This window comes from Podarcis gaigeae, assembly GCF_964106915.1.
Source record: "Podarcis gaigeae genome assembly, chromosome: 5".
In the NCBI taxonomy this organism is placed as follows: domain Eukaryota; kingdom Metazoa; phylum Chordata; class Lepidosauria; order Squamata; family Lacertidae; genus Podarcis; species Podarcis gaigeae.
In genome coordinates this window covers 34,685,298-34,712,952 of record NC_139681.1, presented here as the reverse complement: position 1 = coordinate 34,712,952, position 27,655 = coordinate 34,685,298, and the positions used below count along the sequence as shown (strand labels likewise).

Genomic DNA, 27,655 nt, shown 5'->3' with positions numbered 1-27,655 from the left:
GAATCTGTTCTGGAATGTTAAATCACCTTCTGGAATAGTGTTGGGTGGGAGACTGGAGGGCAAATCAGGAAAACTGCCTCCCTCCTCCCACTAGCAGGATTTTCTGTTGGACCAGAATCCTTTAATGAATGGAAAGATCCCTGTCTATATATAGAAGTCATATTGGTAATTGAGAATTAGCAGGTGTGTGTTTTATTACTTTGCTTATTGATTCCTTTGCGGTTGCTTCGTCATTGAGCATATCCACAAGAACACAGTAAAACATTTTTAAAATGCAAATACCACCAGTAACATTTCAATCATTTTCAAGTCTATTTTATCACACAATTACTGAGCACTAAAGTAAGGAAAAGTATAGTGTTGTTTTTTGTTGTTGCTACAGTAAACTTTTTGAGGTTGATTAAAGATTTCTGAACATCTTTTTAGGCTTCTTCAAACATTGTATGCACCTATATATTGGGAAGATGTTCTTTGTGGTTTATCCCTAGTTAATCTACCTGATTTACTGTTGCGGGGATTTCAAAGAAAGAGGAAACCCAGATCAGTGAGGTGAATAATTTTGTCATTTAAAAATGCTGCAAGCCACAAAAATAAGTCTGTTAACACTAGAAAAATTACATTTCTACATATGCCTGAATTAGATTTTAAATGAATGCTGAATCCCTTGCATTTTTATTATTTCACTCCAACTGCAGAGCAAATAGATCTGACAGTATATCCAAGGATGCTCTGGTTGTCAATCTTTTTGCTTCCGTGGAAGAGGAATTTTTTTTTTTGCCACATTTCCTCTGAATTTAATATTGAGTAAAGAAATAAAAAACCATCAAAAACTATGTGTGAAACTAACAACTGTTACAAAAAAACATATTTGCTGTCCAATACCAATTCACGCAGGTGGCACTGTGGTCTAAACCACAGAGCCTAAGGCTTGCCGATCGGAAGGTCAGCAGTTCGAATCCCCGCGATGGGGTGAGCTCCCGTTGTCTGGTCCCAGCTCCTGCCAACCTAGCAGTTTTAAAGCACGTCAAGGTGCAGGTAGATAAATAGGTACCGCTCCGGCGGGAAGGTAAACGGCGTTTCCGTGCTCTGCTCTGGTTTGCCAGAAGCGGCTTAGTCATGCTGGCCACATGATCCGGAAGCTGTCTGACAACAAATGCTGGCTCCCTCGGCCAGTAAAGCGAGATGAGCGTGCAACCCCAGAGTCATCCACGACTGGACCTAACGGTCAGGGGTACCTTTACCTTTACTTTTACCTTTACCTTTACCAATTCAATAGTTCATTAGCACACCACAACACCACAAATAGATTAGATATCACTTTTGGAGAGTATTCATACAAACTGAAATCCACTGAAAAGCAGCTTGAAAAGTTGTGAGGTTGTTTCCCCCAACTATCTTTCCAAGGCACTTTCTTCCACTGCTGTTCACATCAAAGCAGGGGCAGGGATGTCTTGATCCAATGATTTCTTTCCCTGCATCAAAACTCCAATTCAGTGAAGCTCTCATCTGTGCACACACATGCCATCTATATGCATGGGCAAAAGCCACCGGAATTGTTCACACCACAATGGAACCATAGCTTCTGTTTTTGCATAGCATAGAAGCTAGCTTGAGAAAAAGAGCATTGAATAGGAATATTTCTCTACAGGATACAGGCAGATTGTGGCTAATGTCATGTGAACCCGGCTTAAAACCAGCAGTGGCAGCATGCTGGAGCTGCATCAAAGTGCACCTGTTGTTAGTTACAAAGTTTCTGTAGTGACCACCTGGAATGCCCAGGGTAAGGAGCACATCAAAAGAGGGGTGTTTCATATCTTCCATGGGCCCATGTCTGAGTAAAGGGTTGAAGAAATCGCTCACTTACACCTGGTCTGCAGAAAGTGTGGCTTTATTTCAGGATACCTATGCTTCACTTTGGAGAAAGATGGCTGGGTAAACCTAGAATGTAGGTATTTTCTCTTTGACCGCACCCATTGGGATTTAGGAGAGCAGCCTAAAGACAGTCTCTGGCAGGGGACTGAGGGTCAAGCCTCCATTGTAAGTAAGACAGACTCCCCACATCTTACTTAGAAGTCTAGCTGTTTCAGCCTGTTAGTATAATTGTTTAATTGACACTGAAATGGGGAATGCTGAAATGTGTATTACTGCAGGCTTTAGCATGGAGAAATTCCACCAGAGTAGAGCTGCCATATGTCCTCTTTTTCCAGGACACGCCTTCTTTTTCATGGGTATGCAAAATGAGAGTCATCAAAGCGATCCATAGTTAAAAGTAAAAGTCAGCAAATGTGTCCTCTCTTTTGCTCTTCAGAATATGGCAACCCTAAAGTAGCCACTGAACTCGTGGGTTGATAAGTACCGTATTTTTTGCTCTATAAGACTCAGATTTTCCCTCCTAAAAAGTAAGAGGAAATGTGTGTGCATCTTATGGAGCGAATGTAGGCTGCACAGCTATCCCAGAAGCCAGAAGAGCAAGAGGGATTGCTGCTTTCACTGCGCAGCGATCCCTCTTGCTCTTCTGGCTTCTGAGATTCAGAATATATTTTTTCTTATTTTCCTCCTCCAAAAACTAGGTGCGTCTTGTGGTCTGGTGCGTCTTATAGAGCGAAAAATACGGTAACTATTGTTGTTTTCTGCTAGCTAACACATGAGTGTTTAACCTTTGATCAGGTGACAAAGGTATTTGGTTACAAATCTCAATTTAGAAAGGGAGCTGCCTTTAGTCTTTGCTCCTGGGCTCTGTGGGAGTAAGGATTTACACAAAGCTTTCCAGGAGCACACAGCCTCAGGCTGCAATGGAGGCTGGGGTGGAGGAGAAATGGAGTTTTGATATCAAAGCTGTTTAAAGTTACCTTTAGGAAGAAAATGGAAGTAAAAGTTGAGAATTTCCTCCTTGTGGCAGTGCCAGAGGATAGAGGAAAAGGGTGCACTTATGAGGGAGGGTCTCTTTTATTCAGTTCGCTTTTATAAAAATTCTACTGCAAACCTTCTGGTACACTAGTTTAGTAAAAGCTATAACTAGCTGCATCTATTGCAGAATGCAGCAGCCAGATACTTCATAGCACCAAGTTACTGGCAACATGTTACCCCATTGCTGATAGAGCTTCACTGGTTGCATACCTGCTACTGGGCCAAGTTTGTGCTGTTTCACAAAGCCCCAAACAACTTGGGCCTAAGGACTGCCTGGTCCATTTTGCTCCACCTTCATCACTGAGGTCCTGTGATGAGTGGTTGTCCCACACACCAATCAAGTTCAATTGACCCTTACCAGTAAAGGTTTGGCAGGAACCTTTGCCTTCATTCAGACATCTTCTGAAAACTGAACCATTTAGACAGGCCTCTAAGACATTCCCCCCTTTTTAACCAATCAGTATTTGTTGATGTTTCTGTTGATGCTTATGTTGCATACCACCTTGATATATTTTTATGAAACTGCAGGCGATAACAATTTCAAACAATAAAAATGTGATTGCTGCTGCTATGCTCTTGTTCTCTTTAAATGCCTCCTATTAAATTTACATGTTATTAATTTGAGTAAATATTTATCAGCCAGTAACTTTAGTCTTATAATCTCTGCATATTTTCCATCCCCATTTCATGTGTAACCTCCATCTTCACTGCCTTCAACTCCAGCACCGTCCTTGCAACTGCAAATTTTCTGTAAAGATTATTTCCAATGGGAAAAGAAATATTTTTAATGAGCCCTTTACACCTTCAGCTCTCCATGCACAGTAATTTGAAGTATCTCTTTAATTTGGTGTAGATTGCATAGTCAAACATAAGCATTACGACTTTGATTACTGGAAAGTCTGATGGGTCTTTATAAATTACAGCACCTAGTAGGGTCCAGTATAATGGTCTTGGTGATGGCCATGCAGCCAGACGTCACTGCCATAGCCGTCTATGGCACATTTTAAGTGGATTTAAGTTCCTGACCCCAGCAACAACAAAAATGGACACTGATTTCTAAGTATTTTATTGCATTCTGCAAACCTTATGGAAGCCAGGATGCCCAAATAAGCCCCTAATTACTAGCACACATGGCTTTAAAGGGGTAACTAGACAAATTCACCGAGAATATCTTAATCAACAGCAACAATTCATTATAGCTAAATGATGTCTCCACATTGAGAACAACCCCATGTTGGATGAATGCCTACTGGTTTTGGACATGTGAACAGTTAGAGAGGCCTTTGGAAATTGTATCCACACAATTGTTTCAGAGAAAAAAGCTTGCTGATTAGACAGATTCCGAATACTCAGCTGAAGATCTCTTGCATCCTCCAACCAATTTCTTCACCTTGCCCTTAAACGTTTAGAGATTAGCTTCAGTTGTCACGACAACAGTGGAAAAAGGTGGTAGCTACCCCTCATGGTACATATTTTCACCACAGAACATTACTTAGTTTGTTTGCATTAAAAGTGAGCCAGGTGGGCTGTGTTTAAACCAATAAAGCAAAAAGAGTGCCCATGACAATTTATTGATTTTTTCCCCTTCCCAAAATATATCAAAACAATATTGCAAAAGCCATGTAAGTATTTGAAGTCACTAAGCAGTCTCACTAAACAGATAAAAAATGCACAGCAATGTTTAATGGATTTGGCAGTTTTAAAATGATACCTCTTGACCTAAACTTTCTTTGACATATCCTGGGAAAGCATGCAGAGCTCAGTAATAAAAGCGGATGGTATGTTATATAGATTTGCCTGCACAGATTATCATTAGGTGCAAAACATTCTGTGAAATATATTTCTCTCTCCCCAGGATGAAGAAATAAAATCTACTGAAACAGAGCTAAAAACAACAACATAAAAAGATTATATAGTTTCAAAACTGGATGACCTTGCAGACTGCCCCCAGAGTCGCCAGAGGAAATGTTTTCCAGTAAAAGTGTCTGGGGAACCTTTGCTTTCACCTGTTATTTTGTGTTTTACAGGTGCAAAAACTGAGCTCCTCAAATTTTTCTGTATGAATTGATCACTGCACACCATGTCCTTCACAGAACTAACACAGCAACAAATTACAAATAGTAATTTTTGCATGTGACTTGTTCTGAAAATCAAAGGCTTATTCCATTGTAGAAATAGAAATAAGTAGTAGTAGTAGTAGTAGAAGAAGAAGATTTATAGCCTGCTCTTCATTGAATGTGTTCAATTCCAGAGAAGAGAACAAAGACTACCACACTAGCAACAGAGCAAAATACATACACAACAGAAAAAGTGGGTGGCAATAAGCCATAGCTGGTATTTCTCTTCCTTTCCCAGTCCTGAGGAAACTTATGGGCCTCAAGGTCAAGGAAAGACATGCAAGTGGATTTGCTGATCTCTCCCATAAGGGCCAACAATTTAATTTCTACTTATATGTGTGTAACATCTGTTCCTGTAGAGAAGGGGTTCTCTAACTGATCCTGAGGAGTATATCTATTTCAGTACTATTCACTTTTGTTCTTGACAAGAAAGAGTCAATTGACCCAGGAGATACCAGTTCATTGGTATTTAAGGATCTAAAGCCTTGTCATTCCTTGGGAATTATCGGTTTTCCTACAAACATAGTGGGTGGTCATTTCTTAGAAACAGTATCAGATGTCAAATAAGGATCACACCCAAATAACTTGACAACAAAATAGTGCTGTTCAAATTTCACAGAATGTAATTTACTGACAAATGTTTGAAGCTTTTCTTTCTTTTTGAGTTCTTTTATAATATCTCAGAATTTCAGTCTTTTCCCAGAGAATAATTTGCAAAATTGCCTCCCCCCCCCCCCAATATTGCCAACCATTAATTTTGGGCTCAGTTGTAAATCCAATTTTAATTTTTCCTATGTAGTCTCAAACTGTGTCTGTGTACAACTAATGTGCATCTGTGAACAACTAATCTCTGTTCTGCTCTTTCTATTCTCAGAGACCAAGACAGGGAGGTGAGCTGGTTGCAACTCTGCACTCTGCCATAGACTCTTACTGCTCACTAAACCCTGTTGCCCCTCCAGATTCTGACATCTCCTCCCCCCCCCAGTCTTCTCCCTCTGGTCACTACCAATCCCCTGGCTCTCAGCCTTATCCCCCTGGGGGTTCCTATGGGGGTTTCCCGGCTGGTTCCTCCTACCATTCCTCTTTATTCAGCCAGTCCATGACATCTACTTGGCAATTTGATTAATGCCAGACTTTTCACAAGTATTAATACTATGTGAGGTACCAGCATGTTAAATGTATCCCCCCTTCCAGCCCACCACAGTCTTAATGTGAAATACTAAACAGGCTCTGAATATGCTAAAGGATTGCTGAGCAACCAGAGTTTGGAGCTGGGTGACAGAAAACAGTTTAGGTTCTGAAGGGACTGAACTTTGATAGCTGTGAGTCTGGTACTACAGGTAAAAAAAAAAGGTAAAGGACCCCGGATGGTCAAAGGCGACTATGGGGTTGCGGCACTCATCTCGCTTTCAGGCGTTTGTCCACAAGCAGCTTTCCAGGTCATGTGGCCAGCATGAGTAAACCGCTTCTGGCGCAACAGGACACCATGACAGAAGCCAGAGCGCAAGGAAACACCATTTACTGGTACTACAATCTCTCCTCTGGCCTCATAAGATCAGCTTAAAAAGGTAAAGGTAAAGGGACCCCTGACCATTAGGTCCAGTCGTGACTGACTCTGGGGTTGTGGCGTTCATCTCGCTTTCTTGGCCGAGGGAGCCGGCGTACAGCTTCCAGAGCGGTACCTGTTCATCTACTTGCACTTTGATGTGCTTTCGAACTGCTAGGTTCGCAGGAGCAGGGACCGAGCAACAGGAGCTCACCCCATCGCGGGGATTCGAACTGCTGACCTTCTGATCGGCAAGCCCTAGGCTCTGTGGTTTAACCCACATCGCCACCCGCGTCCCTTAGATCATCTTAAAGGTAAAGGTAAAGGTACCCCTGCCCGTACGGGCCAGTCTTGACAGACTCTGGGGTTGTGCGCCCATCTCACTTAAGAGGCCAGGGGCCAGCGCTGTCCGGAGACACTTCCGGGTCACGTGGCCAGCGTGACATCGCTGCTCTGGCGAGCCAGAGCACACACGGAAACGCCGTTTACCTTCCCGCTGGTAAGCGGTCCCTATTTATCTACTTGCACCCGGAGGTGCTTTCGAACTGCTAGGTTGGCAGGCGCTGGGACCGAGCAGCGGGAGCGCACCCCGCCGCAGGGATTCGAACCGCCGACCTTTCGATCGTCAAGTCCTAGGCGCTGAGGCTTTAACCCACAGCGCCACCTGCGTCCCTCTAGATCATCTTAGGCTGTGCTAAATTAACAGATAGTTGCAAAGATAACGCAAAGCCCCAATGTCCATACCTATAATAGAAACTCATTCTGTGAAGAGTGCCCTGATTGTTACCCTGCTTGGGTAGCAGAAGCAGCAGCATGCAATGACCCGTCTTGTGTTAACAGCCATGGCCAAAACGAAAAATGATGTTGAAAGCTATAAAGCAACATTTCAAGGAGTATGCTGTAGCTAAAATATACTGATATGGAACATTATGTGATTACCACTGAGAAATTTACTGTTCAAGCAGAATTGTTTGCACCGTTTGACTAGAAAATATGGCACATCTTCTGACAAGGATAGGCTTATTGAATTCTTCTTCTTATTTTTTTTAAAAAAAACTTGCTATCTCACCCAAGGATAATACACACTTCATGCTGCACATGTAGGTGAGGGGAAAACACTGGAATCCCCTAGTAAGTATGCAGAGCATACATTGTGGTTTCAACACCAGGCTGCTTATTTCCGGGGAAATGCCATCAGAGAGGCTTTTTCCCCCAGGTTGTGTCAGGTAAGGAAAGCTGAAAGGCTGTGCATACACATGCTTTTAACAAGTGCTGGAAACCAGAGCCCGAATTCAAGGGGTGAACCCCCATCCTTTGATACTACTTTTTTCCATGTCCAGGGTCAGAGAAAGGAGCAGCAGAGAAGCTGAGAGGCTGATACTCGTACAGAATTATCTGGCAGAGTTAGATGAAGTCAAGAGTTAACTGAAGCACAGAAGGAAATTAAAGAAAAAGAGTGGGGGGGGGGAACTGCATGCTGCTTCTTACTCAGTTCTCTCTAGAAAGACGACACTGAGAGTTTGACCTCTTTTTTTACACTCTGCAAATGAGTCAAATCACAATGGTATGGAAACATAATAGCTGGGTTTAAATGGCAAGGTGGAGCGGGGAGTGGGGCTGAGAGAAGCTGATAACTCCAACATTTTTACATCCCTCAAGTGTGATGACTAATGGACCTTTTCAGCAAAGCCAGCACATAAATTGCTTATGAACACACAGTTATAGGAATAAGCACTTTAGTGCACACGGCTGTTTAAAATGGATGGTATCCATTTTATCCGGGAATTGTGAATTTATCTGAAAGGACGGAGAGGGATTAAAATGACGGAAAAGTTCATTTTTGGGGGTGGTGGAGAGGTGCATAGAGCAAAGATCTACCTGCTAAATAATAGCAAACAGCTGGCAGTTGTTGTTATATTGTTAGTACCTCTAGAGGGCAGTGAATAAAAGAAAATAGAACACCAAGAAGCCAGCCAGGGCACACAAATCACAGTGCAGTTTTAATACACAGTGAACAACCTCACATCCAAAAGCTAGCCTGCATTTCTCATGTTAACATGTTTTATTATTTTGCTTCTTCACCCTATAGCCTCTTTTGTCCTTGTCCCAAAGGAAATTAAGACTACTATATATATGAAACTACAGTGGATTACTCATCATAATATCCTTGGCTTTGCTTTCCCTTCAACCTGTTTCCTCCCAACTAAATTTGAACTATAACACAGGGACCTGTCAGCAACCTGATGCAAAGAGAAGTTGGTGACTGACTGGCTGCATTTAAATAGTATTTTATCCTGTTTGAAACCAGCTGAAGTTTGTCAGTGCTAATAATGAATAAGCTTGTTACAGCTTATTTGAACATTTAAGTTAGAATGAGATATTCCTCATATGCATTTTTTCAGGGGGAGGGACAAGTGAAAGCGTAGTAAAAAGAAGGAAGATGGACTGGCAGATTTGTTTGAGAATGGGAAAAAGCTATTTTATTTTATTTAGCAGCAACGTGTGTTGCTTAAAACATTCATAGAAGACTTAAACTGGTTTTTGAATTTGCTAGTCTGTAATTCAAATATCAGCCCTAGATTGGCTGTGAATTAAAAAAAAACACAAGCATGCTTCCATGTGATGTTTTAAGTGTCACATGCAAAAAAAACCCCTAAGGCTATAACTTAACCTTACTTTAAATGTGTGATTAGAGTCAACCAAGTTCAGGTCTCCTGAAGAGGGGCAGGAAGAGGGGATTTACCCCTTTCCACTACAATCTTGAAAGGGAGGGGGGAAGGAGCTATTCTGCATGGAAAATTGAAATTTGAAAACAAAAACCCAGTTGCTTCCTAAACTTGTTTTTAATATTTTTTTTACAAAAATCCCTGATGTTGCTTTAAGTGACATGTTTACAGTAATGTATAGTTAGCCCCTAATTTAATACTAGAAATAGCCATTTCACTACTTCAAAAATAGTTGCACAAGACTAACTCCTTGCTGTGGATATCAGAAAGGACACTTTGCGGTATAACAGAAAATCCAGAACAAAATATATAGTGAGCAATCATGCATTCACCGATCTGGCATTATCAAAACGAACCTCAGGTACTGAGATGACCAATTTGAACCAAAAGGGATTTTGTCACAAGTGGTCATTCAATCTCATACACAGTGTGGGGTGGTGGGCTCATGGCACCTGGGCACACAATCAATCACATCATTAACTTACTTACAGGCACACACACATTTTTACTGCTTCTATAGGATGAATACCCTTGAACCGATATGCAATATTGCATAATTTGCTATATTGCAAATTAACAATGCAATATTGTGAATGTTTACTCACAAGTCCCACAGTGTTCAGTGGGATTTTCACCACTGTGAGTGTGCACAGGATTACAGCCCTAGCATGTAAAATATTTCATTTTATTCAAATATTCAAACTGGCTTTATATTTCTTGTTTTCTTTTAAAAAATAAGTAAATCATAAAATGTGAAAGATTTATACAATATGAAGAGAAACCAGAGTACTCTCGTCAAAATATCTGTATTACTTATATACCCAATATACATATATTGCCTTATAATAATATATATTGTATTATAGTTTTAAGCAATGATTTTGTTTTTGGGTTTCCTTTTCATTCCCTTCACTGCATTTCTATACTGAAAATTTTCAATAAAATATAAATATTTAAAAGCAAGTAAACAAACAAATTGTATGATACCTGCATTTCAGGTTATATTTTATGTAGCAAACATTGGTTGTTGTTTTTTAATTATGTGTTTTTGGTAAGAAAAGAAATGTACCTGAACTCTTTAGGGTCACTTCATTTCCCAGAAGAGTATGTTGTTTCATTGCAACTGGATGCATTCTGGAGGGGAAAAAGCAAAAAGAGATAAATGAAACTATACAAAAATTATTCCCATCAACAGATAGTGAAATATTTCTGCAAAGGATTAGGCTGCATTCCCCCCCCCCCCCAAGTTTATGTGTAGCCTCTATAGGATCTTTGCTGATGATTAAATCCTAGTCTGAACTGGTTACAATATTACTTAGGCAAAAACTTTCTAGTTGCACTAATAAGATAAGTTCATTATCTAATAACAATACATGCTGTAGACTAAGTAGATGAAGGCTTCCATGCGAGTAACATCATTCCCCTTTTGGGTAGATTAAGGCTGCAATACTATGCACAGTTGTTTTTTAGTCGTTTAGTCGTGTCCGACTCTTTGTGACCCCATGGACCAGAGCACGCCAGGCACTCCTGTCTTCCACTGCCTCCCGCAGTTTGGTCAAACTCATGTTGGTAGCTTCGAGAACACAGTCCAACCATCTCGTCCTCTGTCGTCCCCTTCTCCTTGTGCCCTCAATCTTTCCCAACACCAGCGTCAGTTATTTAGGAATAAATAATCCTATTAAATTAAAGGAACACTTCTGAGTACAGATGGCTAAGCTTCAAAAGGAACCCTCAACTTAACCTGGAAATAACTTGAGTTGAGTTCTTCCCCCAAAAAAAGAATTGGAAAAGATTAGATAATATTCCCCCAACCAATCTGAGGCTTCATAAATCCCTATGAAAAGGATGCTTTACAGCCAAAAGCCTAGAGTGGGGAGGAGGTCATCCTCCTTCATGAAGACCTACAGGGTGTCTTTGACTATCCCTGCTGAGGTCAGACTAACAGAGCTACTGAACTACATTAAACCTGTATGGGTTATAGGGGAAATTCTACAGGTGCAAAACTATGGATTCCTCTCCAGATAAGATTTCAGTCTATGTTGGAGAAAAATTAGGGGGCATTTGAAACTTGTCTTTCTTTCTTTGCGGCAGGCTTTAATGAGTCCTCAAAGTTCCTGTTAAGGCTCACTCAAGAGAACATCACTGTTATCTATTTCTGAGTAGGCATAAATAGAATTGGGCTGTATTTCAGAGAAAGGATAATTCGATTACAAAGAATATGGCCTATTATAGTTTTCACTGGAAAAAAACACAAAATTTATTATAAAATGAAGAAAACAAATGTGTGTGTGCTGCTTTAATTTTTCTTCTTTGGGAGTCATTTCACATACTCTGAGGCAAATCATCCTGAAACTAGTGGGGAAAAGTTCTTTTTTATTCTTTAAGACAGAATAGAACATAAAAAGACACTTTCATTCATTCAGAGTGCAGATGCAAATAAAATATTACATCATAGTTTTACGTGCAAAGCTTTATTGATTGCATATTTCCCAAAGGTATGTGTATCATTTCTAATTTGATTTCTCCCCAATCTTTTCTTGCACCACATCAATATCATATGTTCCATACTCTTATGGATGCAGAAACCAATTTTAAAAGAAGTATCTGTATGGAAATTATTGAAGACACTCAATGACATCTAAGTTATTTTCCTCTTTGGAAATTTGAAACACCCCCCAAACAAAACATAGCCTAAGGGTATCTAACTGCATTTGCACATAAATGCCACCCCACCCCCAATCATTATTATATTGCAGGCTTCCATCTCTTGCAGGGAGGGGGAAGCTGTCTTCTGTATTTATGTTACTTTGTGAAATGTTATATACATGGCCTATGTAAACATCAACACATTACTTTTGAAAGGTATCCTTTTTTGAGGATCTGCAATTCTTTAGGGACCATAATGAATGCAAATTATATAGGGAGGCTGCAAAATGCTAACAAATGATTTTATCTACCATGGCCTAGATCTTAAAAACAACTAACTCACTCCACAAGGTCTTGTATTTATCAAACAACAGCTTCCAAGACACCATGGCAATTACATTCTGAAACTGTGAGGAGTTTCAAAATTTATAAGGTGGGTGGCGGGGGAATCCACTTTTTAATCCTAAACCCTTAGGCATTTTTAATGTCTTAAAGGGAACATGAGTAATGTCATGCCACATTAGACCAATAGTACATGGAGCTCAACTTTTTTTTTTATCTAACCATGACTAACCAGATGCCCAGAGCAATTCCTAAGATGACAACACCAATCCTTTCATGTGTACCTGGATAACACAGGTTTTGTTCACATTGCTCCATAGGGAGCCAGCATCCTTGTAGCTAGGGCAGCCTGCAGTATTGGGTAGGTAAGTAGCCAGGAGATGAACTTAAGTGGCAAATGGTTTCAGGGCAAATATTCAGTGGAGGCAGCAGTGAGCAGGTGGGGAGGGGGCACAATTCATCACCCCACCAATCTGGTGTCTGAGCCAACAGGCTAGCCTCAGATCATGGCAGGGCTGGCCCTTATGAGGCAAGTCCTTACGTAGGGCTCAGCAGGAAAATGCCCTAATACTGCTTCAGCAACAGTCAGCTTTAGGGTGAGCCTCATTTGGAATCAGTAGTTCTAGCTCAGTTGTAAGGTCTGCCTTTACTAAGGGGGGAAAAAGGTGTCTCCAATTACTTGTAAAGTGTAGCTGCTCCAGCAATCTTTTACTCCACCACAGCAAGGGAGTCCTTTATTGCATTCCAAGTCACAAGATGACAATGCAACATATCTGGGGCAGAAGTGCCCTAGTAACCATTGGGCTTCTCTTGGGGACATGCTTCTGGGTGCGGAGCTACATGCAATGTCCTTTCTTATTCAGAGTCCTTACTCTCACCCCCTGAAAAAAAAGGAATACAGTCCCAGGCACCTGGCACATAAGATGCTACTCTGTGAAAATATTTTTTACAGGCTAATTGTGCAGAGTGTGAAGAACTCTTCCCCTCCTTACACTCATTGCATGTTAAATGTATCTTTGTTGCATGCAGAGTTCTGAAAGGAAAGGATTCTGGAGCTGTATCAAAAAGAGAAACTGGAGCAGAAGTTTGTGATCTGCCCAGTCGGTAAACGATGCTACTCCAACGTGTTCCAATATGAATCTTTCCAGGCATTAATAAAGATCTTCATCAGAGTTCCTTCTCCATCTTAGCAATGAAGTGGGTGTGACATATGGCATTCATTATCATGGCACCCCAACTGTATAATGTTCTGCCCCAGGGCCTACTGAGTAAAAGGATCTCAGGTTCAATCCCTGGAATCTTCAGGTAGGGCTGGGAAGTACTCTGGTATGAAATCCCAGAAAGCAGTATTATTAAACTGATTTGTACAATGTGAAATTCTCCGTTGTCAAATATTCCCTGTTGTCACATGCATTCCACACAGAACAAAACCTAAGGCATTGGCAAAGGTGCTAGATGTTGGTTAATGAGAACACCTTGCATCCTACATTTTGAAACTGGAACTATTCTCCAGATATTACACAGTTTTGTTTTGTTTTAACTTGGAAGCAAATCCCACTGAAATAAATTGTAAGTGCTTCCCATCATCATTATCATCAAGTTTGTTTATATTCAAATAGCACATTGAACCACTTGAATAGCCAACAATACTCAAAGAGGTTGAGGTTGCAACATTCAGATGAAGTAATATTAGAGCCATGAAAATGTAAAGTTCAATGTGGATTCAGTTCTTCCTCCTAAAATAATCACAGCAGGAAGAACGGCTCCAGCAGTTGAATTTTTATTTTGTTTTCCCCATGCTGGGTGAAAGTCACAAGATCAACATAGAGTTTTAAAAAATGATGTGCAATCACCAGCACTCTGGAAGTATCCATAAGGCTACCATCATTATCAGGAAGCTAATGAGAACACTCAAACATATTTAAGCCAGCTTGTTTGGGAAAATGCTCACGTGAAACAGTACACAGTTCATGCTCTTGATCTTTTATTCTCATTAACAACGGTGATCAAGAATAGACAAGGAGCAGCTATGCTCATATAAAAAAATTAAACAATTTCAGAGAGTGCAATTTAAGACAAGGGAATTAGAGCATGACTTGCTTTTTTAATTATTCTCACTATAAAACAAAATGATCAAAACAAATTCCTATTCTGACATTATTCTTCCTTGATGTAAATCTGCTAAACCTCAGAGCCTGTAATGATCTCAGTTGTTCCAGAATCAATATAATTATCTGGATAATATGCCATTTTAAGGAAAGTTGGCATTTGGAAAACATGATTTGATGAAAGAACTCAAATAATAGGACTGCCTTCTACACCATAATTTCCTCCCTAAACAAGCTCCACAATAGACAATATTTTCCTATTCCTTGCCCCCATACAGGAAGGCTCCTGGTTGTGTACAGTTGCATCAGCTTTGTCTCTCTTGAGATGATCTTAATGGATGTACAGCCGTACCCTGGAAGTCGAACGGAATCCATTCTGGAAGTCCGTTCAACTTCCAAAACATTCAGAAACCAAAGCATGACTTCTGATTGGCTGCAGGAAGCTCCTGCAGCCTATCAGAAGCCACGGAAGCCCTATTGGATGTTCAGGTTCCATAGAATGTTCACAAACTTTCTGGGTTTATGGCGTTTGGGTGCCAAACGTTCAAGTACCATGGTGCTCAAGATCCAAGGTACGACTGTACATTAGCCTGATTGATGTTAATATAAAAATGCTATTCGGACTAAAATGTGATAGATGTAAGAAACCCTTGCCAGTGGTAGATGTGAAAAGGATCTAGGGGTCTTAATAGACCACAAGCTTAACATAAGTCAACAGTGTGATGCAGCAGTTTAACAAAACAAAAAAAGCTAATGCTATTCTAGGCTGCATCAGAGGTACAGTGGTACCTTGGGTTAGAAACACTTCAGGTTACAAACTCCACTAACCCGGAAGTAGTACCTCAGGTTGTGAACTTTGCCCCAGGATGAGAATGGAAATTGTGCGCAGGTGGCACAGGGGCATCAGGAGGCCCCCATTAGTGAAAGCATGCCTCAGGTTAAGAATGGTTTTGGGTTAAGAACGGACCTCCGGAACAAATCACCCTATTTTTCACTCCATAAGATGCACCTAGTTTTTAGAGGAGGAAAACAAGAAAAAATATTCTGAACAAAACAGTGGATGTATAATTTTTGTGGTTCATGCTGTGGCCACAGACATGTGATTTGACGGTGAGGTTGGGGTAGCTCAATGCAAAAATCCTGAGGATCCATGTGGATCCATGCTTTGTAACCACATTTTAAGTGGGGAAGGAAGGCAAAACACTGAAGGGACAAGGAGCACATCTGGGGTGTGTGGAGGAGCTTTTCACCAAGCTGATCTGGGGAGGAGGGAGGGAAAGAGAGCATGCTCACTTTAAAGCAGCCAACTGGACAGGAGCCACTTACACCCATGTAAGCAGCTCCTCTCCTCTCCCACTTTGCTCCTTTAAAGTGAGCAGGCTCTCCTCTCCCTCCTCCCCAGCTCAGCTCGCTAAAAAGCTTTGCTGCTTTTCAGCAAGCTGAGCGGGGAGGAAGGAGGGAAAGAGAGCACAGTTCCTTTAAAGCAGCCAACCAGACAGGAGCCGCTTACACCCATGTAAGCGGCTCCTCTCCTGCTTTGCTGCTTCAAAGCGAGCCACGGAGGAGGGAAGGAAGGGGAACCATGGATCCTCTGCTCACAACTGAGGCAGAATCCCCCCACCATCTGTAGGCATTCGCTCCATAAGACGCACCGAAATTTCCCCTTACTTTTTAGGAGGAAAAAAGTGTGTCTTATGGAGCGAAAAATACGGTAAGTTCGTAACCCGAGGTACCACTGTAGTGTTCGGTTCATGCAAAGTAATATTTTATTCTACCTTGGTCAGTTCAGACCTGGAGTACTGTGCCCACTTCTGGGCACCACAATTGAAGAAGGATATTAACAAGCTGGAACATGTGCACAGGAAGACGACCGAGATGATCAAGGTTTTGGAAACCAGGATGTATGAGGAATGGGTGAGGGAAATGGGTATGTTTAGCCTGGTAAAGAGAAAACTGAGAGGAGATTGGATAGCCATCTTTGAATATCTAAAAGGCTGTCACATGGAAGATGGAGCAAGCTTGTTTTCTCCTGCTCCTGAGGCTAAGACCAGAATCAATGGATTCAAGTTCCATGAAAGGAGATTCCAGCTAAATTTCAGTAAGAACTTTCTGATGGGAAGAGCTGTTAGACAGTGGAATGGACTCCCTTGGAATGTGGTGGTGTCTCCTTCCTTGGAGGTTTTTAAGCAGAGGTTGGATGGCCATCTGTTAGGGGTGCTTTGGTTGAGATTCCTGCATTGTAGGGTGCTGGACTAAATGACTTTCAAGGTCCCTTCTAATTCTATGACTCTGTAATAGGAAGCCAAAGCAGCAAATAATTTCACACTGCCCAGATGTGAGCTGATTTCTCTCTCTGTTTTTTAATACAGCATATTGGCTTCATCTTAACACCTATTATAGCTTCCTTGTCCCTGGAGTAACACATATAAATGCACGGTAACATTCCTTAAACAACCTGTTTAAGAGAGCAAAGAGGTCTCTAAATAAACAGTGCTCTGATCGTTCTAAAATATTATGTCTTCCTAACACATTTGCGAAGCAGTGTGTCACTGCCTCTTCTACGTTTTCTTAAATGAAATTTGAAGTCTGCTAAATTAAAAGTCGGCATCAAAGCAATGTAACTTGTAGGAACAAATCACTCTTTCTATGAAATAAAAAAAAATCTAGAAGTTATCTAAGGATGAGTGAAAACAATGGCAGAAAGTAATGGCAGATAGAGGGTTCATGAAGATTGCTAATATAAACAATGCCCAATCTGTGCAGGTTGAACTAATAAACAATCCCTATCTAAGGAATCCTTCATTTTGTGGCTACTGAGAATGCAAAGTCTTCATTGGATATTTTTTTGTGGTACATGTTGGTACCTCCCTCTTGTTTCACAGTACCCCCCCCCCCTTCACTATATAGCATTTGAGTTTTCTATTAGTACATAAATTGTTATTTTATTTTAAAAAAATGATTGCAAAATAAATTGTTCTTCTGATAGGTTGTTTGGTAGGCTGTGTTGTTTCACCTCTTTCTTTAACTCAGTGGGATCTAGCCTAGCATAGCTCTTGATGCACAAGTGTTTTGTATGCTTGTTGGTATTTAAGCAAGCACAATATTTTTTACATGTGGGATCAGTCATATAGAGGTGTTTGCAAATTAGATCCTTCCAGTGAAATAATAGTGAAGTATGTGAATATATGTACGTTTCATATGCTGAGCAGACAACATCTAGGACTTGGACTGATAGCTCAGTTGGTAGAGCATGAGACTCTTAATCTCAGGGTCAGAGGTTCGAGCCCCACATTGAGCAAAAAGATTCCTGGGGTTGGACTAGATGACTCTTGTGGTCTCTTCCCACTCTACAATTCTATGATTCTATGTCAGGAAAGGGTGCATTATGTCATTATCACATCCAGTTTTTCTGTCTTCTTTCTGGCATCCCTATGTCAGCAATGTTGGCATTAAACCAACAGAACAAGGCAAGAGATTGCCAAGAACCTCTCAAATATGTGGTTAAATGAACTCATTTGGAAATAATGGAAATATTTCATTAATACTTGATTGAACAGCTTATGGGATTAATCTTTTTTTTGTCTTAAAGTGGATTTTTTTTATATAATTCCACACTTTTCTCCTGCACTAATAGTTTGAGCTATGACCATTTATGAAAGAGAGATAAGTCTCTGACGTCCGCTGCATTCTACAGTGAGAATAAAATTAAAAATGGGAAAGGAAACAATTGTTCAAATTAAAGCAGAATAGAACAAGTCATTTCTTAAAGAGGTATGAGAACCAAAGGGTAAAGCATTTACTGAAGTCATGGCACTAAACTTTAAAATACCCTACAGACTGGATTACTTTAATTCCCACTTAGTAAAGTTTACATAAAGGCTTCCCTGCCAAATGCAATGGACTTATAAGTGTGTTTGTTTACGGGTTTGAATAATGCATTGTCTGTGTTGTTGTTAAATTGATTTTTAGAAAGTGTTGTTTAAAAGTGCTAATCTTTAAAGGACACAGCATTTGGTATTGGCTTTAGCTGCCTCTTTTTATCTCTTCCTTCAACCTTTTTTATATCTTGCATTCAAAGTCCATTTATCCTTCAGTGAAGTCAAAGTAACATCTTAGTCTCCTACCCATTCTGTGAGCTGGTTAAGCTAAGGGATAGTGACTAGCTCAAGGCCATCCAATATGCTTCCTAGTGAACTGGAGAAGTGAGCTGAGATTTCCTACGTCCAAGCCCATTCCAAACAGTGATTTCCAAATAATGGGGCATTAAGAGAAATTAAATAACCATGCTGAGTGCATCCATCACTCTGAGCAGAGACCACTTGTAACATTGACACTGCCCCCCTTGCCATGGTATGATCAGTGATGTCATCTTAAGGGAGGAAGCAAACAGTGTGATTCCCTGATGCAGCCTTTACAACAAGAGAGAGGCTCAGAGAATCCTAGCGTTACCATTGCCCAGAAAGCATGAGCTTTCTGACTGAATGGGGAAAGGATACTATAACTAGCTGATTGGGCAAAAGGCAAGACTGCACAACAGCACAATCTTAACTGTGTCATTCTTCTGTTGGAGGTAGGACACACACCCTGTATTTTTGCAGCTGACTCTCTGGAAATCAGATCTGGGGTAGTGGATTTTGCTATTGGTGTGTTTAAGCCAGGGCAGTTCAGCACACAGCCCGAGGGCCAAATGAAGCCCTTGATGACTTTTTGGCAGCCCTCAGCAACATCTGACCACCCACAGCAGCCCTTGTGCTTCCTTCCCTAAATGTGGTGCTGGGTGTTATATACTGAAGTTCTCACCCTGGGCCAGCAGGGGGATACTGTAGATAGTTCAGGTCCACATATGCAAATAAGGGATCGAAAGTGACGTTCAGTGATTGGATAGTTACAGAAAATGGTTACTGTTGCGTTCTAGTGGAAGGCTGGCTGAACCCTTCAGTTCAGTTCTGTTCTGGCCTGTGAATAAACAAGAGCTGTTTGAAGAATCGCTGTGTCGTCTTAACACTGGGCTTTGGGAAGGAAGCGTGAAGGCTCTGACAGGGTCCCAGAGGCCTCCTTCCTCGTTCCCAGAGCCTAGTTGGTGCTTTCCCAGCTTAGGGAAGGAAGTTGGAGGACTCTAGGACCCTGCCAGAGCTTTGTGCCTCCTTCCCAAGTCTGGTGCTTCACTTAGCTGGCTTTGGAAGGCAGCACAAGGGCAAGGGGTAAGGGGCATCAAATTTTTGCCTTCTTCCCTGCTCCCACACAACAAGTGTGTGGCCTGCAGGTTCCATGTCAAAGTATTCTTGCGGCCCCCTTAGTATGAAAAGTTGGACTGCCTTGGTTAAGCTGTTGGCTTCAATCTGTATGCTCATAAATAAACTCAAATATTACAAAGTCTCTAGCAATCACTTCATCCAAAGGAAAGAGTGGTTTACAACAGTTATACATATGATAAAAAAACCCATCCAAAATATTTAAAATCTGAGCTCAGTTAAAAACATGTATTCTTAATTTGGTGTATTCTTAATTGCTTGTATAAACCTGATGGATTGGAAGCATTTTCAGCAGGTGTTTAAAGGTTGAAACAGGAGGCACCTGCTGATTCTTTATTGGCAGAGAATTCCACAAGTCATGCCAATGTCACTAAAGGCTTGTTGTCTTGTTGCGGATAAATGAGCCTAACCAACTGAGAAAATGACTAACAACACGCCTGTAGACAATCTCAGTGATCAAGCTGGGATACAAGGCTTTAGGCAACCTAAGACACCCTGGACCTAACTTGTTTGGGGCTTTGTAAATTAAAATAGGACCTTGAACGTGGCTCAGTAGTAAATGGAAAGCCAGTACAGATGTTTTAATAATGGTGTCAAATATTGTCGGCGATCAGCAATCTGGCTGCCACATTCTGCATTGGCTGGAGTTTCCGAACCAGGCCCAAAGGGAGTCTCACACAGCAGTAATCCAGCCTTGGAGTTATCAAAGCATGGACTACAGTGGCGAATCTGACAAGGCTAGTAAAAGGCACTGCTTTTCTTTAGTATAAACTGTGTCTAACACTGACGTTTGTGTGGTGCAAAATGCCTAAGTTCTTTCACAGATTTGCTTTCTTGTTCATCAACATACCGTATTTTTTGCTCTATAAGACGCACCAGACCACAAGACGCACCTAGTTTTTGGAGGAGGAAAACAAGAAAAAAAATGTTCTGAATCTCAGAAGCCAGAACAGCAAGAAGGATCGCTGTGCAGCGAAAGCAGCAATCCTTCTTACTGTTCTGGCTTCTGGAATAGCTGTGCAGCCTGCATTCGCTCCATAAGACGCACACACATTTCCCCTTACTTTTTAGGAGGGAAAAAGTGAGTCTTATAGAGCAAAAACTACAGTAAATTATGGGAGAGGGGATTATTGTTTTTGTTTGTTCTTGTTTTATTATGTATTTTGAGTTTTTATTTTGCATTTTTATGCTGTGAACCGCTCTGATATCTTTGGATGAAGGGCAGTAAAACTAACTAACTAAACAAATATTATAGAAAAATACTCTTTCAAAAAATGGCTCTTTCACCAGCACTTTACTTTTAGCTCTGGATAGCCTTGGACCCGGGGGTGCACACCTTCATACTAAGTTATGGTTTGGCTTACTAGACACAGCCAAAGTAACTAAACAGGTAGAATTAAGAACACTGAACTGAAGTTCCCCTTGAGGTGTCCATATCCATTTTACTCACTGAATTTTTAAAAACCTTTCAGGACCTGAACTTCCCTGCACTCCACCGCAACGAAAAGCTGTGTGTTTAAATAATGTAGGTTTTATCATTCATCTAAAGATTCATATTCAGCATTCATTTGTACCACAATCCTTACAAATCCCTCGAATCTACATACATGCAACTTAAATAAAAATGTGACATATAAAGTTCAAACATGTATAGAAAATAGACCATTAGGGACAGTGCAGGAATCAGCCAAGAAAACGAGGTACAATGAGCATACAATAGTTATTTCTACACTGTGCCATTAAAAAACCCATAAAATGATTAATTTGGGGGAATTGGGAAAACATATTGTAAAATTTAACTTTGCCTATAGCATTTCTATATTAAAAGAAAATAAACTGTACCTTATTTGCATTTCTTCACCAGAGCTCCGATGGCCTGAAAACAAGAAATACATGTGTTTTTAAGTCTTTTGTTTACATTTTTATGTACTAGCTAAAATATATATAAATCTGCTTATTACTATGGCTGTTTACAGTTTATTACAGTAAAGTTTTACTCTGTCTCCTAGGGCCAGAATTGGTTTGCAAAATAAATAAATAAATAAATAAATATAATGTCTTGGAAGATATTTTACACCCACATAGTGGATGCTTTAATAAGATAAATAATATGGAGATGATGCTCGAGGCATTCCTTCAGACAGTCTGCATATTCTAAGCAAGCATTTGTCAATTAAGGATCCAGACAACTAATGCAAGATTAATGCATCAGACACAAAGATATACACAACATGCAGAAAACTCAGAAGCAGTTTCAGCCCTTCAGGGCTTTTACTTCCTTACAAATCTCTTAGGACAAAATGTATTCACATCTGCAGTTCATACATTTGCATTTCTTCAATATTGTTTAGTCATATTAAAAAAGAGAATTTACATCCAGATTGAATTTGTCTCTTCCTTCATCCCATTACAAAAAACACCCTGGAGTATGCCAATAATACAGCTAATTCCTGATAGCATTCAAGACTAATTCACATTTGCATGCACATGTATGAAATATCTCCGCTGAAAAGTATTGTGTCTGAGGTGATGCAAGAGTTCTGCTTGCAATGTGTGCTCTGCAATAGCTGTTTTTATCATTAAACCAGGATGTCACAAAGGCCACAGTGTTCATGTTGGGTATTTTAGACTCTGGACCTTATGAGAAGGGTGGCCTTTTATATGATCACTAACTTCAAAATGTGGTAAGAGAATCCTTGACTGAACAAAATTCTATACAGTGGTACCTCCGATTGTGCACAGGATCTGTTCGGGAGCTCCATTCGGATCCCGAGGTGGGTGTATTTGGAGGTGCCGTTTAGGTGCATGCGCACGGTGCGGTTTAGTGTTTCTGCGCATGGGGCGAAACCCGGAAAAATACTTCCAGGTTTGCTGCATGCATATCTCGAAGGATACGTAACCGGAAGTGAACATAAGCAGAGGTACTAGATGGGCCTTTGGTCTGATCCAGCAGGAATCTTCTTATACTACCATAGAATATGATTAGAAACATTACAATCCCTCCAAACAAATTAACAGTATTTACATAATTGACAAAGTCTTGGGATGCTGGAAGGATGGAACCAATGCAGCATTTTCAAATGACTCTTAAAGAATAAAGGCATTCCTGCTTGCAACATGTGCTCATTGAATGCAGCTCTCCTGCCACACATTTGCAGAAGATCTCAACAGAACAAATGTACACACAATTAAGAATTGTGTTTAGCGCATAGGAAGTCTATGTGCACATATATGCTACCATACAGAGTTCCAGACACACTTGCTACTGACTGTCCAAGTTTCTGCCTCTTGTTCTGGTGTCACATGACAGTGAACAACACTAAACAGAGCTATTCAATGATGTCAAGATACCACCTTAGTACCCCTTTTGCTGTTTAGAAGGTAACTCATTTGTCTTCACCTGGTGGATCACAACCCACTAATGCGTCATGGTCTGATCTAGTGTGGGCTTCAACTACAACTATACAAACATTTGATTAAAATAATGTGAGAATGGGTCCCCAGTGCTTGATTCAGTTAAAGTTGGTTCCCAGGTCTGGAAAGTTTGAAGGTTATTGCAAAAGATACTTTATTTTGAAAACGTTCTGTCCTGATTGGACTGAATTTTCACAATTCTTTTCAGTGCTTGTGCACTGAAATTAATTGAATAATTCTGATGTTCATGTGAGGTAAGTATGAATTGATTTGTTACTCCTATCTTGCCAACAAAATGACAAGGCCGTCACAGTCGTGGCTTTTAATTGGAGTCACTGGAGTCATTTATTGCATTATGCAATCCATTCAGTCAAACATTACTGTCATTAAGCTACAGGTACAATATCATATAGATTCTTTCACATCGATTGCAACAAAGAGAAAACTGCTCTACAGAATCACTTAGTGATAATTGGTTAACCAGCCATATCAACTAAAACTACTTTTTATGGCAGTGTCAGCTCTGACACTCAGGAGACTCCTGATTTTCTGTTTACAGCCCGACCCTGTGGGTGTTTGAAATGGAATAAATTTCACTGAATCATAGAATCATAGAGTTGGAAGAGACCACAAGGGCCATCGAGTCCAACCCCCTGCCAAGCAGGAAACACCATCAAAGCACTCCTGACATATGGTTGTCAAGCCTCTGCTTAAGGACCTCCAAAGAAGGAGACTTCACCACACTCCTTGGCAGCAAATTCCACTGTCGAACAGCTCTTACTGTCAGGAAGTTCTTCCTAATGTTTAGGTGGAATCTTTTTTCTTGTAGTTTGGATCCATTGCTCCGTGTCCGCTTCTCTGGAGCAGCAGAAAACAACCTCCTCTATGTGACATATGTGAAAACAACCTCCTCTATCTGTTGCAATAACCTTCAAACTTTCCAGACCTGGGAACCAACTTTAACTGAATCAAGCACTGGGGACCCTTTCTCCCTCCTCTATGTGACATCCTTTTATATATTTGAACATGGCTATCATATCACCCCTTAACCTCCTCTTCTCCAGGCTAAACATGCCCAGCTCCCTTAGCCGTTCCTCATAAGGCATCGTTTCCAGGCCTTTGACCATTTTGGTTGCCCTCCTCTGGACACGTTCCAGTTTGTCAGTGTCCTTCTTGAACTGTGGTGCCCAGAACTGGACACAGTACTCCAGGTGAGGTCTGACCAGAGCAGAATACAGTGGCACTATTACTTCCCTTGATCTAGATGCTATACTCCTATTGATGCGGCCCAGAATTGCATTGGCTTTTTTAGCTGCCGCGTCACACTGTTGGCTCATGTCAAGTTTGTGGTCAACCAAGACTCCTAGATCCTTTTCACATGTACTGCTCTCAAGCCACACTGTGTTCAGTGTGGTTTTGTGCTCAGGCATAAATTCATTTTCAAATGAGCTATATTTGCAGGCACTGTACTCAATTTTTGAACTTTTTAGATCACAGGGTGGTTCACAAGCCTGAATTAATGGTGATTTAGAATTACTTAAAATAAGTACCATAAATACAATATCTTATTAACACCATGAAATGAGTAAGCTGGAGGACATTGTGATTGGGTTTAACCTATGCCCCCCATTGTCAGATTGTTCACCTAGAATGATGCAACAAGCCCCACACCAATAAGTTGAGTTTTTTAAAAAAAAACCAAAAATGAACAAAACACAGATATAGAACAAAATAGACTAAAAAGCTGTGGCTGGATGGTTACATGGGAGCCAGTTGAAGTTAAATCCTTCGAAGACAGGAGTCCTCTGGCTGGGAAGGGATGATATGGGATTGGGCGGGGCAACTCCCATCTCTTGTGGGGGTGCAATTAGTGCGAGACCATCCGTTAAGAGTTTGGGTGTAATCTTCGACACCTCCCTTTTCATGGAGGCGCAGATTGCAGCTACAACAAAGGCAGCATTTTTTCATCTCCACCAAGCTAAGCAGTTGGCTCCTTACCTCTCTTGCCCTGACCTAGCCACTGTGATCCACGCGAAGGTCACCTCCAGACTGGATTATTGTAACTCGCTCTACGTAGGGCTGCCCTTGAGACTGACCCAGAAACTCCAGCGCGTGCAGAATGCCGCGGCGAGACTCCTTACGGGGTCCTCACTGTGAGATCACATTCACCCGGTGCTATACCAGCTACACTGGCTCCCAGTGGGGTACAGGATCAGGTTTAAGGTGCTGGTTTTAACCTTTAAAGCCCTATACGGCCTAGGACCCTCGTACCTACGGGACCGCCTCTCCTGGTACGTCCCACAGAGGAACTTACGGTCTTCAAATAAAAACATTCTGAAGGTCCCAGGCCACAGAAAGGTTAGGCTGGCCTCAACTAGAGCCAGGGATTTTTCGGCTGTGGCTCCAATCTGGTGGAACGCTCTGTCACAAGAGACTAGGGCCCTGCAGGACTTGACATCTTTCCGCAGGGCCTGCAAGACAGAGCTGTTCTGCCAGGACTTCGGTCAGAGTTCAGTTTGACTCACTCTCCCCTTTCATAAGAACTTGCATGAAAGTGGCCTCCCAATTTTTCTCACAGGCCCATATAAGTTCAGCATAAACAGGTGGGCCTGGTGAGCATTTAAGGTCCCCAAAGCCAATCTGCGGGTTGCCATCTGATTGGATTTTATTCTGATCCTGATCTGATTTGAAGATGTATTTTAATTGATTGATTTTATGTTAATGTGTTATACATTTGATGTTAGCCGCTCTGAGCCTGGCTTCGGCTGGGGAGGGAGGGATATAAATAAAATTTATTATTATTATTATTATTATTATTATTATTATTATTATTATTATTACTACTACTACTACTACTACTACTAATGTATGATTACCTGAGTGGCTATTCCCAAATGGTAGACCAGCTCTCAGAAAATGAATTGTGGGAAATAACTGTTTTTGTTCCTGAAGGATGTTGACATTTCTGGTAATCAGTTTGAAAGATAAAAAATCCAAAGCAAACAACTCAGCCATTACAGGCACCAAGGGGAAAAATGTATTTCTTTTTCTTAAATGCTGATATATATTCACACACACACACACACACACACACACACACACACACACCCCAGAATGGCTGCAGTTGTTAATTCAGTTTTACTAAAATGGACAATATAAGACTTCATCCTAGCTTTGGTTTTACTGAATATTTCACTTACATTTTTCTCCCAAATATTTTATCCCACAGCAGAAAATAAAAATATATACCGTAAAATGTATCTCCATTCTTAACAATAGCAAGCAAGAGTCCTTAATACTTGGTATGTTTAGCCCAGGTCAAAATCCCCACTCTGCTGTGAAACTTGGCATAATTTACCTCAGGGGTTTTTGTGTGAATATAAAATAGGGTGGAGAGAGAACCTTGCACACTGCACTGAGCTCCTTTAGGAAAGGGTGGTGTGGTAACCATGGGTTTGGAAAGAGTGCTCACTGTGTAGGGAAAGCCTGCTCTAATACCAGGAAGCAGCAGGAGTGAGGATAACTTCAACAGTTGTATTTGTTGGTGAACAACAGAACAACAGCTCAGCATAGCAGCTAGGACTTGTTACACAAACAAAACTAAGGTTCCAGCTTGTTCTCAGCAAGCTATGGAGGAAAACACACCCGGAGACGGGATGAAATTTTCTATTTCAGAGTAGGCCATATTTACTACCAGTGGAATATGAATAAGTAAACAAACAAACAAATATTACATTTCCCCAAACCGGAATGCCCAAACCCAAAAATTATGAATTTTTAACTAGAGATATAAAGGAGCACTTCTTAATTCTGGCAAATTGTTCTTGAACATGTTCTCATTATTTTGACAGTTTGCACTGAATATAAGCTATTTCTAGTCAATATGTTTTCAAAATTTATCAAACAATTTGTGCATATTCTTACATTTGGTATGTTGCCAGGTTCTCCTTGCTGCCATGTGCGACAACAAGCTGCAATCAGCAAAATACAAAACAGAAGCAAACAAAAACAACAAACATACCGAAGACGTTGAACAAAAAAGAATCTAGGTTCAGATAGTTTAATTAGACTTTGCTTAATTTGTTTAGGCTGCATTGACTCCAGAAAACTAGCTAAATGAATTAAGTGAAGTCAATCTAATTAAGCAAATTTCAGCATTGTCAAAACAAGACAATTGAAGTAAATGTCAATTTCTGAGCATGCATTTCTGATGGTGTGGGGCTTGAAATTTAACCAGTTAGCAATGATAATCCACAGTAGCCTCTTTCTTCCAGGACACCTAAAGCTGGCAAACACTTAACACCTTGAATAGCACAGGACACATTATAAATATTGGTTGAAATGCAATGGGTGCCCTTGTCCTCACAGGAGGGCTTCTGATCCTGCAGATCAGAGAAGGGGATGCCATTTTTTGCCAGTCCTCTGTCTCCCCAGCACACCATGAAGATCAGCTCCAGAGACTTGAGGCTCCCTACAGAATAGAGTGGAAGGTGACATCAGTAAAAAATATCACATCTTACTCCTCAGTTCTTGGATGCATCCACTGAATGAATAGTCCTTTGTGAGTGAAAGGGTCCAATTGGATTATATCCCTAAA

At 40.8% G+C, this 27,655-nt stretch overlaps 1 protein-coding gene across 17 annotated transcripts in view; it reads right to left on the bottom strand.

The window, feature by feature from the left end:
* Positions 1 to 27,655, bottom strand: part of PCDH15 (protocadherin related 15) — a 649,118-nt gene that overhangs the window by 395,277 nt on the left and 226,186 nt on the right. For 16 of the 17 annotated variants that reach the window (XR_014564822.1, XM_083740648.1, XM_083740659.1 and 13 more), the window contains 2 exons: positions 21,487 to 21,520; positions 10,366 to 10,430 (listed from right to left, as the gene is read on the bottom strand). The exons of the other annotated variant lie outside the window; for it this stretch is intronic. The gene's annotated coding sequence lies outside the window, so the exon portion shown is untranslated. The remainder of the gene's footprint in view (positions 1 to 10,365; positions 10,431 to 21,486; positions 21,521 to 27,655) is intronic. 17 annotated transcript variants of the gene reach the window in all.